We start from the raw sequence: 19088 nt of genomic DNA on the forward strand, positions 1-19088 counted from the left end.
TACCAGAAGTGAGTATTATCGTTTTGGTTCCTATATATGTTGATGTTGTAAAAAAATATTTTGCTTTTGTTGAACATGTTAGTTTTTAAATTAAGTAATTAAACCTACAAATTATTCGCGTGCAGGATAATAAATGCAGAAAAAATTTATTACAGCTGAGTATTTAACCAATAAAAAGTACTTAACATTAAGAATAACTTTTATGTTTATTAGCCCTGATTTAAAAAATATGTTTATAATAGTAATTCATTATGTACAATATTTGAAACTTACTATCCATCAGAGTTGGCCAAAAATGTAATCGATTACATTTTTTGATTACAGTAATCAATTACTTGTAATCATGATTACAATTTTCAAAAATTTTGATTACAGCTGTAATCATGATTACAATATTGATTACAGTAATCAATTACTTGTAATCGTGATTACAAAGTTTGATTACAGCTGTAATCATGATTACATAGTCGATTACAGTAATCAATTACTTGTAATCATGATTACAATTTTCAAAAAATTTTGATTACAGCTGTAATCATGATTACAATTTTGATTACAGTAATCAATTACTTGTAATCATGATTACAAGTAATTGCGATTACAAGTAATCACAACAAAAACGATTACAAGTAATTATGATTACAAGTAATCAAAATATATGATTACATGTAATCATGATTACATGTAATTTGATTACATGTAATTGTGATTACTTGTAATCAAACTATACGATTACAAGTTATTACGATTGTATACTATAGTCAAATTTTTTATGTAAGTATTCATGTGTTTACATATTTTTATGTACATAGAATGTACGCACGCATGAACGTACAATTTGCGATTCCTATACATACAATGTATGCACAAACGTTGTTTGTACGTACAATATTCATAATTATATTGTAATATACTTAATGCAATGCGCATATGCTTAGTACATATAATTATGCATTTATGATACATGTACGCATGTATGTTAGTTTGTACAAAAAGGCAATGTTTTGTATCTTTGTATACATAGACAATGTATGTATGAACGTATATGAAAATAATGTTTATGCGTTTGCATGCTTTTATGTACTTAAGTGCATATATTGTATAAATTTACGATAATAGCACGTATATACAATGTACGTTTGTATATAAAATTGTACGTATTTGCGTACAATATGTAAAAATGTTATTTAAAGGTACAATATATGCACATAGTTGCGTAAATAAAATGCGTACATGTATACATGCATATTTATATGTACATCGATATATGTGCACGCAAAGTATGTACTTATGTACAACTTACGTATGTACTTGTATAACTACATACTTTGTTAATACTTATGCGCATGTAATGCATGGATGTACAAAAAAATAGTTATATGCACAATGTATGCATGTGCATACAACGTATACATGTACATAATTACAAGTAATGTACAAATACGTGCGTACATTTAAATATATGTAATTACAATATACACATACATTGTGCATACATTAAAAAAATTTATATGAGTAAAGTTATTAAAATTTGTTTTAAAATTATTCTAAGGTATATGAAACTCGACCTCATATTTTTTAGAAAGCAAACGATAATTTTATTTGGAATTTCTAAATATTAATTCCACACATAAAATTTACCGTTTTTCTTACCATTTAAAAAATTTCTATGAATCATGCATTATGTTATAAAAAAAATAAATCTGTATTGTCAAACATTTCATGAAAATACCTGAAAATAATTTTTTATTCAGAGAATTTCAAAATGATATAGAACAATTAAAGCTGAAAACTAAATTTAAATATCGTTTGATTTTGTCATTTAACTTGCTTGAGTCATTAAAAGTTAACTTACATGCATTTTATTTATTGCATTGTACACATATTTAGACATAAATGTAATGTACATATGTATACGTGTAATGTATGTACGCATGTACAATGTATGTACATACATTCATGTATTGTACGTGCATATATAGTACATATGGATATGCATACATGGAACATACGTGTATTGTACATGTGTGGATACATTCATTGTACATATATACATTGCACCATATGCATAGATAGGGATAGCATGCATGTACACATGTAAAATTTGTACGAAAGAATTATGCCCAATATATTTATGCACATACGTACTGTATATGTACACACATATGTACATTATATGAACATTATATGTTCATTTCATCATATGTACATTATATGAATATACATCTGTACGCTATATGTATATACATCTGTACGCTATATGTATATACATCTGTACAATATATGCATCTCAAATGTGTGTATGTACGTACGTTATGCATGTCGAATGCATGTATGAATATATGTGAAATATAAATACGCCCAATGTACGTACAATAGTTCACAAATGTATTATGCATATTTGGATACTTACATTGAGCATGAACATATTATGTACATGTACATAAATACACTGGACATGCATATCATGTACATGTATACATACATATATTGTACATCCTACAGATATACCTATATTGTACATGCATACATATATTGTACTGTTCATAAATAAATTGCACATACATGCATGGGACATACATTGTACAGACAATGTATGTATGTTCGTACAAACACAAGTACTTGTATATACATGCGTACATGAACATAGATATACATTTTACATACACAAATATTTGCATAAAATGCATATATTCATTGTGTATAAATGTACATGCCTACATTGTTTGCACATACATACGTAATTATTATCTATATACATACGTACATATATTTTATACCTACAATATAAGTGTATGTACATGTGTGTGATACTAAAATGTCTGAACATATGCACTAGATAAAATCATATGTACATACATTTCAGTTACATTCATTTGTACGTATACAAATACGTACAAAATGCAGTACATGTTAATACGTGCAAAATGTATCATTATAAAATACATTCTACTATCTACTGTAAAATATAATCATTTATAAGAATACAATAGTCTTGTAATCGTGTAATTAGATTACATGTAATCATAATTACATGTAATCAAATTACATGTAATCAAATTACATGTAATCATATATTTTGATTACTTGTAATCATAATTACTTGTAATCGTTTTTGTTGTGATTACTTGTAATCGCAATTACTTGTAATCATGATTACAAGTAATTGATTACTGTAATCAATATTGTAATCATGATTACAGCTGTAATAAAAATTTTTGAAAATTGTAATCATGATTACAAGTAATTGATTACTGTAATCGACTATGTAATCATGATTACAGCTGTAATCAAACTTTGTAATCACGATTACAAGTAATTGATTACTGTAATCAAAATTGTAATCATGATTACAGCTGTTAACCTGTTATTGATTACATAGCTGTAATTATCTGTAATCAATTACAGTTGTAATCGATTACTGTAATCAACGGCCAACTCTGCTATCCATGTTCTTTTACACTCTTAATTTCATAAGTCTATATCACAACTAGTGATATGTTAGAACATAGCCAATTATTCGATTTAATACTGTTACAAATTACGTGGTTTGTATAGAACTAAGCATGGTCAACTATACAAATAATTTTATAGTCAAGCATATGCTGATAAGATAGCGTAATATCAAATAAAAATAATCAAGATTATTATTCAGCTTATCTTTAGCTTGCAAAATATATATAAAATCAGACAAAAAAACATATAAATCTGTTTTTAAATTGCATCACTATAATAGTTCAACATTATTCACTGCCTATCTCTGTTAAATGTTATATAGCACTGAAAGTATTGACAATGATTGATTTCTATGGTTGCTGCTGACTGAACGCACTATATGGTGTTGGAACAAAAACTTAATTGGATATTTTGCCCCTCTCCCAACCTGTACCTGTACTTTTTTTTATGAATTTGTAATATTTATCACATCACAACATCACATTCTTCACACTTTTTGCACCAATTTTGAGTAACAAATTGATAAAAAATGATGGATTTTGAACACAAAGAAAAAAAATTCATTTGCAAATGTCTGAAATGTGTATGTACCACACTCAATATAAATGTTTTATATAAATATCTGTTTCTAAAGTACAGAATGATAATTTTTTTATTTCAAAGAAATGTATTCTATTGCATCTGAAATACTTATAATCATTGTTATCATAGTTTTTAAAATAAATTTTTAAAACTAAATGAGATCTATTTCTAAAAGAGAAGAGGTGATTTATTCGTATAGACTTATTCCCTATGCGACTTCTTAATGAAAATTTCAATCCTAACTTGTTTGACAGGTATGTATGTTCAAAGGAAAATCTTTAAATCAATATTACTAAAGAGAAATGTTTGTTTACAAAGGAAGCGCTCCAACTCATAGGTCAACAGACAGGTCATGTGTGTTGGTAGGAGTATCCAAATTGAGACAATGTCCATGGTTAGATTAGGAAACATCTTCTCATCTTAGACAGATAATCGATTTGGAGGAAATCTTAGAATGACTCTGAGTCACATAAATTATTCGGATTTAATTTTAATTTACTTATCTAAGCAGTGTATAAATTATTTAGTTTTGATGCATTCATTGATATTTTAATATTTATTTCTTTTTTATTTAAATTAATCTATAGAAAAATATTTTTCTGAAATTCATTGTACTGATAAAATAAATGTTCAGAGTTTGATTTAAATATATGAATTAAAACAAGTGGTTTTTTTACTTAACTGAAGTAAAACTGAAACTGAAATAAGTAAATTTGAATAATTTATTAAAAAATATATGCTTTGTCTTTTATTGCAAGAAAAAACAACTAAGATCCTTTATACTAGTCGCAAATTTTAAAAAGTGTGTATGCTCATATTAGTGTAGTTTGATGTTAGGCTAAAACCTATATTTCCTCGAGTAAACCAATGAAACTTATATAGCCTCGAAAACAATCACGAAGACTCTAAACCAGTTTAAAAATGGTACTAGTCTAAATAGTTTAATAAATTAAGCAATTTATTTACTATGCAATGATAAATGACAGTTAAATAGTGTGTTAGATCAGTTAAATAAAATGTATTGTTCAAAACTTTACTTTGTTTTAAAAGATTATGTAAAATCTTTTAAAATAAAATTAAGTCCTTGGATTCATTCTCTACAATTTAGAACTAGCTGTTTTATATCAACACTTTACACAACTTATAAATTAAGATGTTTAAAATTCAAAAATATGCAGCATTTTAGATCATTTATTTACTTTTAGATTTTCACAGAAAATCTCGAGAATTCAACAAAGATTTCTATCAACTTATATAAAAATTATTTCCCTTGTGTAATTTATTTCAAAATTCGTATGCTTCATTCATTTGTAACTGTATCCGTTATTTATTTTTATTATTGTCTAACTAAATGCACCTTATTTATTCCAAGCCAATCATTTGAGATTCGAAAGTTTAGTTAATATATAGTTAAGATTAAAGATACATATTGAAACATTATATTGCCTAAAGTAACAAATATTTAATTAATTTTGAATAAACAAATATTTAACTTATGAAAGACAAACAGTTTCTGATGTGTTTTTCTTCTTCCAAAAACGCCTTTTTAGTAGGGTTTAATCAATTTTAAAGTCTTGCTCATTGTATCGCGTGAAATAATAAGTAGTTTTATGCATAGTCTTTGTTTATTAATATAAAAACAAACAGCAATAAATAAATATACGCAAGAAACTGAAGCGGTAAGTTTTATTCTGATAAAGAAACTTTATAAAAAATACCGATATTCAGAGTACTGGTACTTTTTACCGTAAAATCTATTTTTACCGGAATATATTTCCGAAACAAAAATCTGATATACCATAATTTTTACACTAATAAGTACCGTAAAATCTCTGAATCACTCTAATTTAATAAATATCAGTATAAAAATTCCGGTAAAAAGGATTCTACGGATGGCATATTCAAAGTTCCGATACTTTATACCGTAATTTTATCCGGCATTCTTAACAGGTTATAAAGAGATTTCTGTTTCTGTATTGACATTACTTTATCAAGTGATCCAGAAAACCATGGTTTCTTTAGTTTTATATATTACGATCAAAGTAACCCATAAATACGTAGATAACCAAATTTTTTATAAGCTAAACCAACCTTTTAAATTTGAAGTATACTTTAGTTTTACGTCTGTAGAAAAATTTTCCACTACAATAACAAAAATGCATTTTTCATTAAAAAAATGCTTAGAATTTTTTAGCTTTGAAATATTGTCAACTATAATTGCGGCATTTATAAAATCATCCATGTTATTACTTTTAAAAGTATACATAAATAATTTTTTTGAAAAGTACCATTTATGGTGTCCATTTGCAAAGATAAAAAATTCACAAAATGTGTAAACATTTACAATAATTAAATAAATGAAACAGATTTTGAATATTTATGATTTATTTTTAAAGCAAGAAAAATAATTTTGTTTTTAAATTATATTAAATCTCCAGCTTCATTATGTTAATCGCGTGTAATAATTCTCCAAACTTTTTTTTTGTACAGTAATTCTTCTAGTATACATAACAATGATGGTTAGAACATTTTAATTAAATAAATTTTGTTAAAAAGTGCTACATAAAAGTATTTAAGTTGCGATAAAGATAAAGCTAGAGAAAGTTATTTTCTTTATATACGTATTTTTCTTACATTTTTTAAATCTTCAGTTAATTTTAAAACAGCTACTTTAAATGCTTACAGGCATTAAATCTAATCATTTATAAACAAACAATAATTCTTCAGAACAAACTTAAACTTTAAATGTTTAACTAAATAATCTATTTAAAGGTTTAAATACATTATATTTTGCTGGCAACGTCCAAATTAATATAATTATTTAAGGAGAGAATGCTATAATTCCTATAAATCCCCTTAAATTGTTTTAAGGGAAATATTTTTATTGACTTATTTTTATCTTGAAAGTTAATGCAAAAGAACATAAGTTATAACTAAGATAAAACTTAGCATGTTTTCTTTGCTAAAACACTCTTTAATCTCTGGAAAAGAGTTTTACAGGTTTTTGCACAAAATAAACGAGTTTAAGCCGTTCATTAAAATTTCACTTAAATTTTCTTTGGAAAACGCCCACATTTCTGTTATGGAATTCTCTTTATCTAGTTGTACTTTTGCTCAAAAGATGTGGTTTAAATTAAATCATGCTGCAATTAATGTTAAAATACTTTATAACTTATATATACTTTGCTTAAATACTAGAATTTATAGGAATATCATATGGAAAAGCCTTATTTCTACTTTTATCTAAGGTTTTAAGCAATATTGATTATATTGATTAAACTGTGATTTTTTCAGAACAAATTTGATTGATAGGATTCTATAGATTATTTTTGCAAGCTGATTTTTTCACATTAATTAATTTTACGTTTAATTTAAAATACTTTTCCTTTGTATGATTTATCTTAATACTTCTTGCCTGCACTGTAAAACATTTTCATGTATCTGAATATCAAAAATGACTAGCAACTATTTTACTATAAAGTGCTGTTTCACTACATCAAAACCAAAGATAGTCCCTGGTGTAGTGAAACACTTAGAATTCTATTTTACTCTATTTGTAGTAAAGTAGCCAACGCCATGTTTGTTATTCAATAACAGTAAAATTTATGGTTACAGTAAATTATAATGCAAATAAGACTCAGCAAAGTTTCTTACGAGATAATAGGTACATAATAATTTAGGTTGCTCGCATACGTTAATTCTTTAAATAAAATTAGTTTTCAAAATCAAAAATACGCGTACCTCAGGGAGAATACTAAGAAAAATTCGAACTAGGCTTATCAGAAATGGATAAAAATTAATCATTAAAAAAATTTTCAATTCAGTTTATATAGAGACCGAAAAACAAATTATAAATATCATTTTTACACAACTAAAACCATGCATATTTTAACTGCGAATTTTAGTTTCTGTAGACGAAAATGAACATTGAAGATCATCACAAACTCTCGCCAAACACGTTATCAATTATTAGCAATTACAGACGATGTTCCAAACGAAAATATTTAACACATGGTGTGAAGGTCTCTTGGTGAGTCTTGTCTTGTATGGTATGTCTTGGAATAAAATTTTTCAATGTTAGATGTTCAGCGCTACCATACATAATTTAAATTGTATATAAAGCCTCGATTTAGTATAAACTTCAAGAAAAAGTCTTCTTTCACTTAATGTTTAAGGTTTTTCAACATCAAATTCGGAGAGGTATAGCACTAACTCAGCACGCTCTTGCTTATTGTGATATAGTGACTGTGCTCTATTAGTTCATATGCATAAATGTAATCTTCTACAATAATTAGTTTGTAAACAAATAAAAGGGACAATTATTTCTTAAAAATAGTTTTATATCTGTTTCCTGCATTTTTAAAAATATTGAGAAACCTTTGCATAATTAATAAATATAGTAAACATACGTTTAGAGTTTTTAAGGGGGGATGAGCTTTTAGAAATTGTGAAAAAAGAGAATCAGTAAAAAAAAAGTTGACAACCACTGTTTTTACATAAAACAGTTTCTGTTTATCTTTTTTATCTGATATGTAAACCTTAATGAAATATAATAAGTATGGGGAAATATTGGGTCAGGGCAATGATTTAATTTTCATCATTAATATTTTTTTTAGAATATTAGTTTGATTGACAAATGTTTTATAATTTTTTGAGAAAATCCTTTGTTTTCCGTAGTTAGTCAATAAGAACAATCGTCATAGCATATATTATAATTAAAAATAAATTGTTTTTCACAGTTAAATAATAAATTAATTAATTAAAACTTTTGAAATCAATCCAGTTAATGTAAAAATTTGAAACAACTGTATGTCTGCCTACTTTTGAAACTGATTGAAATAAAGTACTAAATATTGTTAAAAATATTTAATATATCAAGAATATCTTATAACACCAAAAAAATTTTTTAAGTGTCTAAAACAAATGAACCATTAAGCTATTAAAAATTTTAGATTGTGTAGAATTGATTCATTGTCGTCTAAAATTTGCTGCGGCATAATATAATTCTGAATTGAGAAATGTTATCTTAATTTCAAAAGATGATTACAAATTACTTTGGTGAAACTTGTATGGTTCAATTTTAAACCTTAATAAATGACGCAGCTTTGCAACCTAACTTGCGCCTGTAAATACTTCAAGAAATGCTGTATTGTAACACTGCATCGGAAAAGATTTCAGAAATTATGCACCATCTTATGGTTCAAGACACCAATATTATATTTCAAAATTGAAAAGATTTTCTTAAAGTAATATTCTGTATAGACAAAAGTTTATAGAAATTATTGAACGTATATTAGACCGATATATTAAAACATGAACAGCATATTTTTGAAAGAAATATTCCGGGATGTAAAACGCATTTGACCCAGCATACTTTTTTCCATTCATTTGTACAACTCCATTTCTGAATTCATACTTATTTATATGAATGGATTTTTTGACATAAATTATAATTCAAAATGTACTAGAATGTGTTTTAAACATTAATTTTTATTCATATGCATAATTAATTCCTAATGTTAAAATTCTTTTAATAAGCAACGTATTTTATGATACTTGAAGCATAATAGAATACATAGATTGTTGGTCTGTTTCCGAACATAACTGTAATTTTTCATGTAAGTATTTCTTATATTTTTTTTGTTTCCATTATATTTTAATTTTATGCGAGTTTACTTGTATATAACTTAGCTGTGCTCATAAAGTTAAAGTATGCTTTTTTATATGCATAATTATTTCTAAAAATATTTTTAAAGTACACTCTTAAAATAACATATCACAATGGGACTTTAATTACTGTTTTTGAATTAATTTCCTTAGAAAAATACTTTTATTCGGTAAAAATTGGAAAAATTGCATTGTTAAGTATACGCATTAGGTATTTGCCTCAATAAAAAAAAACGAACAAAAATTAGAATCTTGAAACAGCATAATTAAAAAGTATGCATATTATGGAATATTTGAAAGTTTCACAAAAATCTAATCCTCAAAGTTTTGCAAACATTCTATAAAAGTTATCAACTTCCAAATTTAGCTCCTTTTTTTCGTATTGAAGGTTATTTTGTAAGTTGGAGAGAGATTTTTAAAGTTAATAAAGAAAATATGCTAAAAGAACAGACATTACATTGAGAGCTAGGATTACTTTAGTTTGGTACGTAAAAGATAACGAGAGCTTCCGCATGAATAATTTAAGGAATGTTTCAATATTTTGCATAGATTGAATAGGTTCAGTTAGGTAAGAACATATACTTTTTTTACGAATTAAAAGCTAAAGGCAATTTCAAGATGGAAAAGTTTGCTGCTATAGATGATATATAAATGGTTTTCTTTTTTAAGGAATGGTGCTTGCATCCTATTAACTTTTGGAAAACTGTTATCTTGTTTGAATGCAGTTATTAGTTTTTGATAATTTTTATTTTTATTGTCTCTCTCCCTCTCTCTCTCTCTCTCTCTATATATATATATACACCCTGCTTTTAAAGGAAGTCTACTATATANATATATATATATATATATATAGTAGACTTCCTTTAAAAGCAGGGTGCTTCTATCCTACAAACATCAATCAATGCTACCCCTATTGACAACTTTAAGCTACTTATTGCGAAAAAGGTAAAACGATAAAAAGGTAAAATGAATTTTGACAAACGGTGAAATAACTTCCAAGATATCCAAAAGTGGTCTAAGCACAGATTCCGAGTTCCACTTGGCTACCGGACACAACAGCCCCATTATTTACTTTTGCCGTATTTGCATTTCCTAAGATACTTTTTGCATGCTCTGCAATCATTGGGTAGAAATGTACTCAAACCATCATCAATGTACTCAATGGTGGAAGTTATTCCACCATTTGTAAAAATCCATTTTACTTTTTTTTATCGTTTTACCTTTTTCGCAATAAATAGCTTAAAGTTGTCAATAGGGGTAGCATTGATTGATGTTTGTAAGATCGAAGTACCCTGCTTTTAAAGGAAGTCTACTAGTTTAATATCAGAAATGCAGAAGTGTCCTGAAATCCACTGCAAGACGACTTATTTTGAAAAATCATACAATCCCAGCAGGTGTTTTTTTGCAGTCGAAGATGTCGGAAGAAATTTCATATTAATCATTTAAAAAGTAAGCAATTGTATGCTAAATGAAAAATTTTAAAATTTATTTTTGTTGCTGACATGGAATATATACTCAGATTGAGAATAGACAGTGTTAAACCATGATGATAATGGGTCGTAAAATTATATCTTTATTTTCTTGAGAAATTTCGAAGTAATCAAACATATTCTTTTATTTCAGTAAGTTAAAGTGAAAAGATCTTTGCAATGGCAGATTTCTAAAAAATACTCTTCGGAAACTTAACAATTTGGAAATGATTCAAATTTTAACAAGGCAACATACAAAAATATAATATTTGTTTTAATTTTTCAAACATCTTTAACGTTTGAGGGCCATGGGGCACGCCAACAACTTCAAATATCAAGTGTATACGTTATTCTAAGTCAACCTTTAGGAATATGGGAAGAGTTATTAATGTTAATTTTAAAATAATCTAGCATACAAATTGATCAGCAAAAAGATCCTTCGAATTTAATATAACCCTGTAACCGAAACATTTCTGTGGTAGAAAAAAACTAAATAAATAAAGCATCTCAAGGAAAGTAAGATTAAAAATTGTTTTGTCGCGACATTGAATTAGGATTAGTTATATACTTGCATTGCATAAAATGCTAGGCATTACATTTACTGTTAAAAAAAGAACTTGTATTCGCGTTTTACGAAATGGGATAAAAACTAATTAGTGTTTTTTAATTTGTTCGGGATCTGTGATGATTTAAAATATTAGTAAATGAATGCAAAGAAAGGAATTTTTTAATTGAAGAAATATGTAATGCCTACAATGGCAAAGTAATTTTATAATTTTTTTTGAATCACACTTATGACATTTTCCTTTATCTGGCATATCATAATATAAACGATGCATATCATATACAATTCTTTTATCTGACACATCATAATATAAAAGATGTAGATGGAAAAATGCCTGAGCACATTTTAAAAGGTGTTTCGTGAAAAAATAGCGTTTTTGTCAGAAAAATTTCAACTAACAATTCAATTTTTATCAATTTATAATAAGAATTTAACAACATCTATAAAATAATACAGCTTGCTTAAATCCTTATAATTTTGAATTGTGTTTGTACCTACTTTTTGATTAATTATAATAAAAACATTTCTTAACGTTTTTCCTCCAAGATTTTCCTCCATTATTTCCTCCGTTTTTCTTCCATTATTTTAGCTCACACATATACAGTTTGCTTAAAAAAATAGAAATAGATAATAAAAATAGAATAGAATAGTATAAACAGATATCATATCAGTTATTAAATGTTATTTATTTTTTTCAATAATAAAATTTGAAGTTAATATTGAATTTGTTAAAGAATAACAATTATTTGTACCATCTGATTCTCAAAACTGTTCTGAATATACTTGCAATGAAAAATAACGTTTAACCAAAACTACAATACGGTAAAGTTTATTGCATTTCTGGCTCTATGAGAGCACTACAAAGCACGAAAAATTTTCCGAAGAGCTTTGGTAATGATTTCGTTAAAATAAAAATTAAAAAATAATTTTATATTATGTGACAAAATATGTTAAATGTGATAAAATGTGGATATTTTATCATGGTACTTCAGAGAATGGTATAAATGAAGAATAAATGGCATTTATTAGGTTAAATGTAATTTTCAGTTCAGCTTTGTAATTTTTACTACATGTGGGTCAAACAAAACTATAATTTTGAAAACTTCCAGGACAAACGTTAATATATGAATGGAGAAAAGACCAATTAAATGGTTTAAATACAGCATTATTTGGTTTTATTAACCAGAATTATAATTCTTTTCACCAGAAACGTCATTATTTTACAGTACGGTAATTTTACCAATTTATTTTCAGAGTTTTATTTAGTTTCAGAAATTCTATCATCAACTGCAATGCTTGCATTTTAACACAGATTATTCAATGTTTCTAGTAGGATTGTTTCTTAAAGAAAGTGATAAACATTGTAAATGTTTTCCATAGTTTAAAAAAACTACTTTAACTCTAACTTTTACCATGAAAACCATCTTTTAACAAAAGTGCTCACAAAGAAATGTTTTGAAACTTAAATCTAACTATTTACTACGGAAACGACAAAAGTTTTTAGCTTATTCAGTGATAAAGTTACATTTGTTCTGAAACGACATTTTTCCAACAAAATGTTCTTTTGCTTGGTATATTTTTATTTTAAATGTCTCTTTAGGTCTTTTCAATCCTGTATGGAATTTGAATGAGTTTTTTCCCCGGTAGTTTTATGTTAAACAAAACAAAATGAAAATAACGAATTACGATAAGAATTGTAAGGAAAATTCTAGGGTTACGACAAATGGTGCAAATTGTAAGACTTCAAACGCTTTCGGAACGTTATGTCTAAATATAAATTTCCTATTTCTCGTAAGCCATCATGATATTATAAATTAATAATTTAATGTTATATTATTATATCAAATATAGCATTGCATACTGATATTATAAATCACGTTACTTCTCATGTTGATGCTTACATTGCATTACATTGTGCTATAAGCAAAAATGCAAATATTGAATTACGATAAGAATGATTGGAAGCGTTTTTTAGGGTTACCACATATGGTGCAAATAGTAAGGCTTCAGAAGCTTTTGGAAGTTCATATTTGAATATAAATTTTCCCGTTTTTGTAAATCATCGTGATATTTATAAATTAATACTTAATGCTATAATGTTGCATTTACATGTTATAAGTCTAATTTCACGTTTTCAATTTAAATTGAAATTCAAATAGTTATGGTTTAAATTTTATAAGCTAATTTAATGAAATAACTATGTGCAAAATTGAAGTACAATGCGAGAAATTTATTAACTGTTATGAGCATCACATATTACTGTAAATATAAATTTTCGTGTTATTGAATAACAAAAATTGTAGTGGCTACTTAAAGTCGAGTAGTGTAAAACAACATCCTTGGTGGTTCACAACTCTAGAAACTATCTTTGGTTTGTTTGTATTGAAGCAATGAGATGCAAGAGTTATGTATAGTGCTTCATGGCACCACTTTTTATTAAATAGTTTTCGTATTTTTTTTGTTGAGATACACTGAATTTAACAGCGTATAAATTAATAAACAGAAACCTTTGATAAATACATATTTATCAGTCACGGAAAAGTGATTTTAAATACATGAGTTTGAAAAATAAAATATGAATTTTAAACGGTATTTTGAGTATATTTCTTCTCTATTGCTTAACAATCATAAAGAAATAAGAATGAATGTTCTTTAATAATTTTTTTTGAATAGAATAACAACGGAGATGAAGCTTATAAACATCAGACGTCATACCATTTCCTTATAAGCATTTTCTAACAACTATCCACGCATGTTCCAACATTCCTGAAGTCCTAATCCTAACGAACTTTGCGTTGAAAATCTGAGACACTTAAAAAGCGCACCAGGAGACAGACGAAAGTATTTAATTATCTTTTAGGTAATTAGGATCTCCACAGCTTGCTTGGTATCTCTTGATGATCAGCAGAATTTCTTATATTTTTTTTGAAAAAAATTGTGCATTTCATTTTATCGTTGTTGGCAATTTTCTTATAACAAATAATTCTCTTCATGTAGAAGACATTTTTCATAATACTGTAACTTCATGTATTTTGTTCAATTCTTTGGTCACTCTAAAATCTCAGTTGATAATATTTCCTCCAAAATATTTAAATAAATTTATAATTCTTTACGTTCTTAGTTAACTACTTGATATACAATCCCTTATTTGGATATTTTACATAACAGTGTTCAAAACAAGTAAAATGACTAAAAGTTGCATAGTTAAGAAATAAGGAATAATTGTATAATTATGATTGCACACAACATTTTTGTAAATAACATAATTGCAGATATCATTTTCGCTGCATCTAGAACATTAACCAGTTTAGTAACAAAAGTAATATTTATTTTTTTGTTAAAAATTCAAACATCATATTCATATAATATTATATTTAAAAAAAATAGCGAAACACGACGTAATCAACTGTGAAACACAAATATTCAAATTTATAAACAGGAGGCACCGTCGAAATAAAATTAAAACATAACTTACTTTCACTGTTATTTAAGTACCCTATTCTATAAAAAAATGCGCAGCGAAAGTCGGGGAGTTAGTTTTTTAATTCGTATTAGCATTAAATTTATTATTATTACAATAAGAAATTATTTTTTAAATTATATTCTACAAACATTTTCTTAATGGGAGGAAAGATACCAAAATAAGAGTTCTTATGTAGACCATTATTTTATAATTTGGGCAGAAAAGAAAGGATTCCCCTGTTAATGTCTTTTTCGTTTCCTTGAAGCAATCCATTTTTTTCTTCATAAAATGTGTCTTATCATTTTATACCTGAAATGTATGCAAAGCATTCATAAAAACGTACATCTTAGTATCTCCGTTTAAAACGTTCCACCACCTACTTCTTGGAAAAATCTTGCACAAAAGACCTTATATTCACGAGGGTATTTTTTCCTCACGGGAGCTATTGAAAAGAAAGTTTAAGAGCCGGTAGCATTTTAGAAGTACAATACTCTTCAATTTCCGTTTGAGGCAAAGTATGACGTTATTGTAATTTTAATGGATACTTTTTATTTATATTAAGATGAGGATTATATATTTTAAAATAAATCTTATCGATATAATTTATTCATTTGCCGTTAATAATCGATGTATAAATATTTCTAGATATTGATACAATTTATGCAAAATACTTTCTAAATAAAATAAAAGATACAATTACGAAAACAAAAAATAAAATTAATTTGCAAAAAATCTATAAAAGTTAATTTTTAAGAAAACGTTTCCTGGTAAATTATCCAACGGAACATTTCATCAAAATAAAACTGAAGAAATTACTATCTTCTCTTTTCTACAGACACACAATCGTTATTAGAAAGTAAAACATTAAATAAAAGTAACGTGAGTCAGTAGGAATCTAACTCGGAAATTATATATGCAACCTTCTCAAACACCGTGTGCTATCCTGTCCTGCAAGGCGAACAATTTTAAAATCATATTAATAATAAAACGACCGAAATGATTATTTTGATATAAAATAAACTTTACGGATTGATTGCTAGTTATTAAATTAATTATGACGGCAAAATTAAGTTCCGCTGTTTTTCCTATTTTTTTTTTCGAGGTTTTCTAAAGCATATTATCATTTTTCTAGATTTTTCTTTCATAAAATAGACGAATAAATATAAAAGATCTTTAAAATAGTTCGTTTTAAACTATCACATTAACATGGCACAATAATATCTATTGATACTTGCACCTAATATGACACTTTTTTATTGCTTTTTAATCACATTAACATTGCACAAGAATATTTGATTTACCCTTATTTTTTTATCTTTATTTTACTGATGCATTCACCCAATATAACACTCTTTTTATTGGTTTTTTTTTAAATTTCGAGATGCATTTTTAAAGAAAATATTCGATTGTCAGAAGTTGCATGGATTATTACCCTGCCTTGATTATGGTTGGGATAGGCTGCTCATAACACAATTATAATTAAAAATGTTGTTAAAAAAATTAAGCGTGCTTATGAATTTTTCAATTTTTTAAACATTGCGTTAGAGAAAAAGAAAGATTTGATTTTTTTTTAAAATTCAGTCTATGAAAAAAAATAAAAAGGAATCATTTTCTCTCATAACTATGCTAAACAGAGTACACCGTAAAAAATTCTGAATCAAATTACGGGAAAAATACCGGTACTTGGTACATGCTCCCAAAATGCCGGTACTTATCGTAATTTTAGCAGGACTTCTACACAGTGTACTTGAAAAAGTGATTACAGCTAAGTTGACTAACTTTATTTTAATCAGAATGCTCTGCTTATTTAACTCCAATTTTATGTATTTTTTGTATGTGTGTAGCAATGATTTCTAGATTTCCAATAGTGGGTATTGGCATTTCATAACTTTCATCATCTTTTTCCAATTCCAAACTTATATAATTAAAGTTCTGCTAATTGCTCAAAGATACGGAAAATTAAAAAAACTGCATAACTTAAATTTTTCGCAAAATGGCTTATTAACTCGTTCTTAACTCGTTATTAACTCGTTTTTTTTTGGATGAAAGTTCCTCTTTTTAAAACTATAGTAATCCTATTAGCCAATTATCCTTGACTATTCTAAATACATTAGTTAAAATCACAATGCAAAAATTGTAATTAACCAATAAAGATAATGAGAGCAGCTTTTTTTAAAAAAAATCACGTTCCTTTTCGGTTTTAGTTGCTTTCTAGGTAATATGCAAATTATTCAGAAAATTGTGAAATTTTGTCTCATTTTTACCGTATAGATTTTAAAATGAACCTCCATAATCCATAGTGCCTAGTCTATAATAATCAATTCTTATTATGTGAGGCATTTTTTAGTTATTTACAGAATACAGAGAAAAACAAATATTTTTCGAATTTAATATTTTATAAAGCAGACGATTTTTCTTTGCAGTAGAATGTATTTTTTCCAACTGTTTCTCTTAAATAAAACTTTCATCTTTGCCTAAAAAAACAACTTCAATAGGTTTTGAAACATTTTTATCTGGAGAGACACCTGGAGCTTAAAATTGTACATTTTCTAAAACTTTCAGTTTAAAAACCATTTCTCTTTTTATTTTAAGTTTGCAAACTCTTTGAAAAATAAGTATTTTTATATTTAAATATTCATGTACTATGTTATTGATCCCTAACATTTGCATTACATATATTTTTACTGGGAAAAGTCTTAGAGAAGTGTATTTCATACTGAGATTTATATCTATTATTGAATGTTCCTGAGTTTTTTAAATATAAAATAAAATAGTTTAGAAAATCGTCTTTAAGTTTTCATAATAATATTAAAATAACAGTTCTCATTCAATTTTCTGATTGTTTGAATCAAACAATTATGTTACTGTGAGTGTTTTATGTTAAGCTAAGTACAGTGTATGCACACATATGGTTTTTAAGAATAATTTTACTTTTTAATTATCTCCCTATATTAAAAGATCAAAAGGGTTACCGCCTTCACCACCACCACTTTTTTGGGTGCTCACCTTAACGCTATATTTTGTCTTTTTGAGCAAAAGCTCTAAGCCCTAGAAACTTGGAAATATTATTAATTTTAGAAAAACGTACAGGAAGTATGATGGAATAAAAAAATAATATTTGATAATTAGTTCGAGAAGTATTAGCTACTAAACTTGACTTGAAAAATACCGCACGGACCACTCTGCAGACTTCAGGAGTTGTAAAACTGAAACTTGACATGCTGACAGGGACATATTTGTTTATGAACTGAACACAAAGCTTTTCTTCGAAACTCTAATTTGTTCGAAAGCTATTCCAATTTTGAGGGATTTTTCGTAAATATTTTTCCAGTTAAAATTTAGTCTTTCAGAATTTAATCTTTGCAAAAACAATAATATTTTAAAAATTTACAGTTACGATTGGTTGTAGAAATATAAGCAAGAAATACGATGGAATAAAAATTTTGTATTCGACAATTAGTTTGAAATATATTATTTGCTGTTGAAACTTGTAGAAAAAAAATACTTTGCTTGGTAGATCTGTATCCCTCTGAAATGCAATTAAAGAATGAAAATTTGAGTGCTAAAAGCGCCATTTTAATTTGAGATCTTTTTCATGAATTTTGATTCAAAGTTCTATTATGCAATTTTAATTGTTTTTTTGCGCTTTTTCCACGTTTTTCGCTTTAAATATTGACTATTTATCCATTGCTGTAAAGAATTTTTTTCTCTTCACGATTTACTTTGTTTTGTAAGCTCCCTCTCGAATCAATCAAAAGCATAAAAAAGGGAGAGAGAGATTATGTGCGGCCAGATATATATCTTTGATGAGAAATAATGTTGAAATTTTTGAAAATAAAAAATAACTTAATAAACCACATCCCTAATTAAATTGCTACAACCATCG

This window comes from Parasteatoda tepidariorum, chromosome 2 (genome assembly GCF_043381705.1).
Source record: "Parasteatoda tepidariorum isolate YZ-2023 chromosome 2, CAS_Ptep_4.0, whole genome shotgun sequence".
NCBI classification, from domain to species: Eukaryota; Metazoa; Arthropoda; class Arachnida; order Araneae; family Theridiidae; genus Parasteatoda; species Parasteatoda tepidariorum.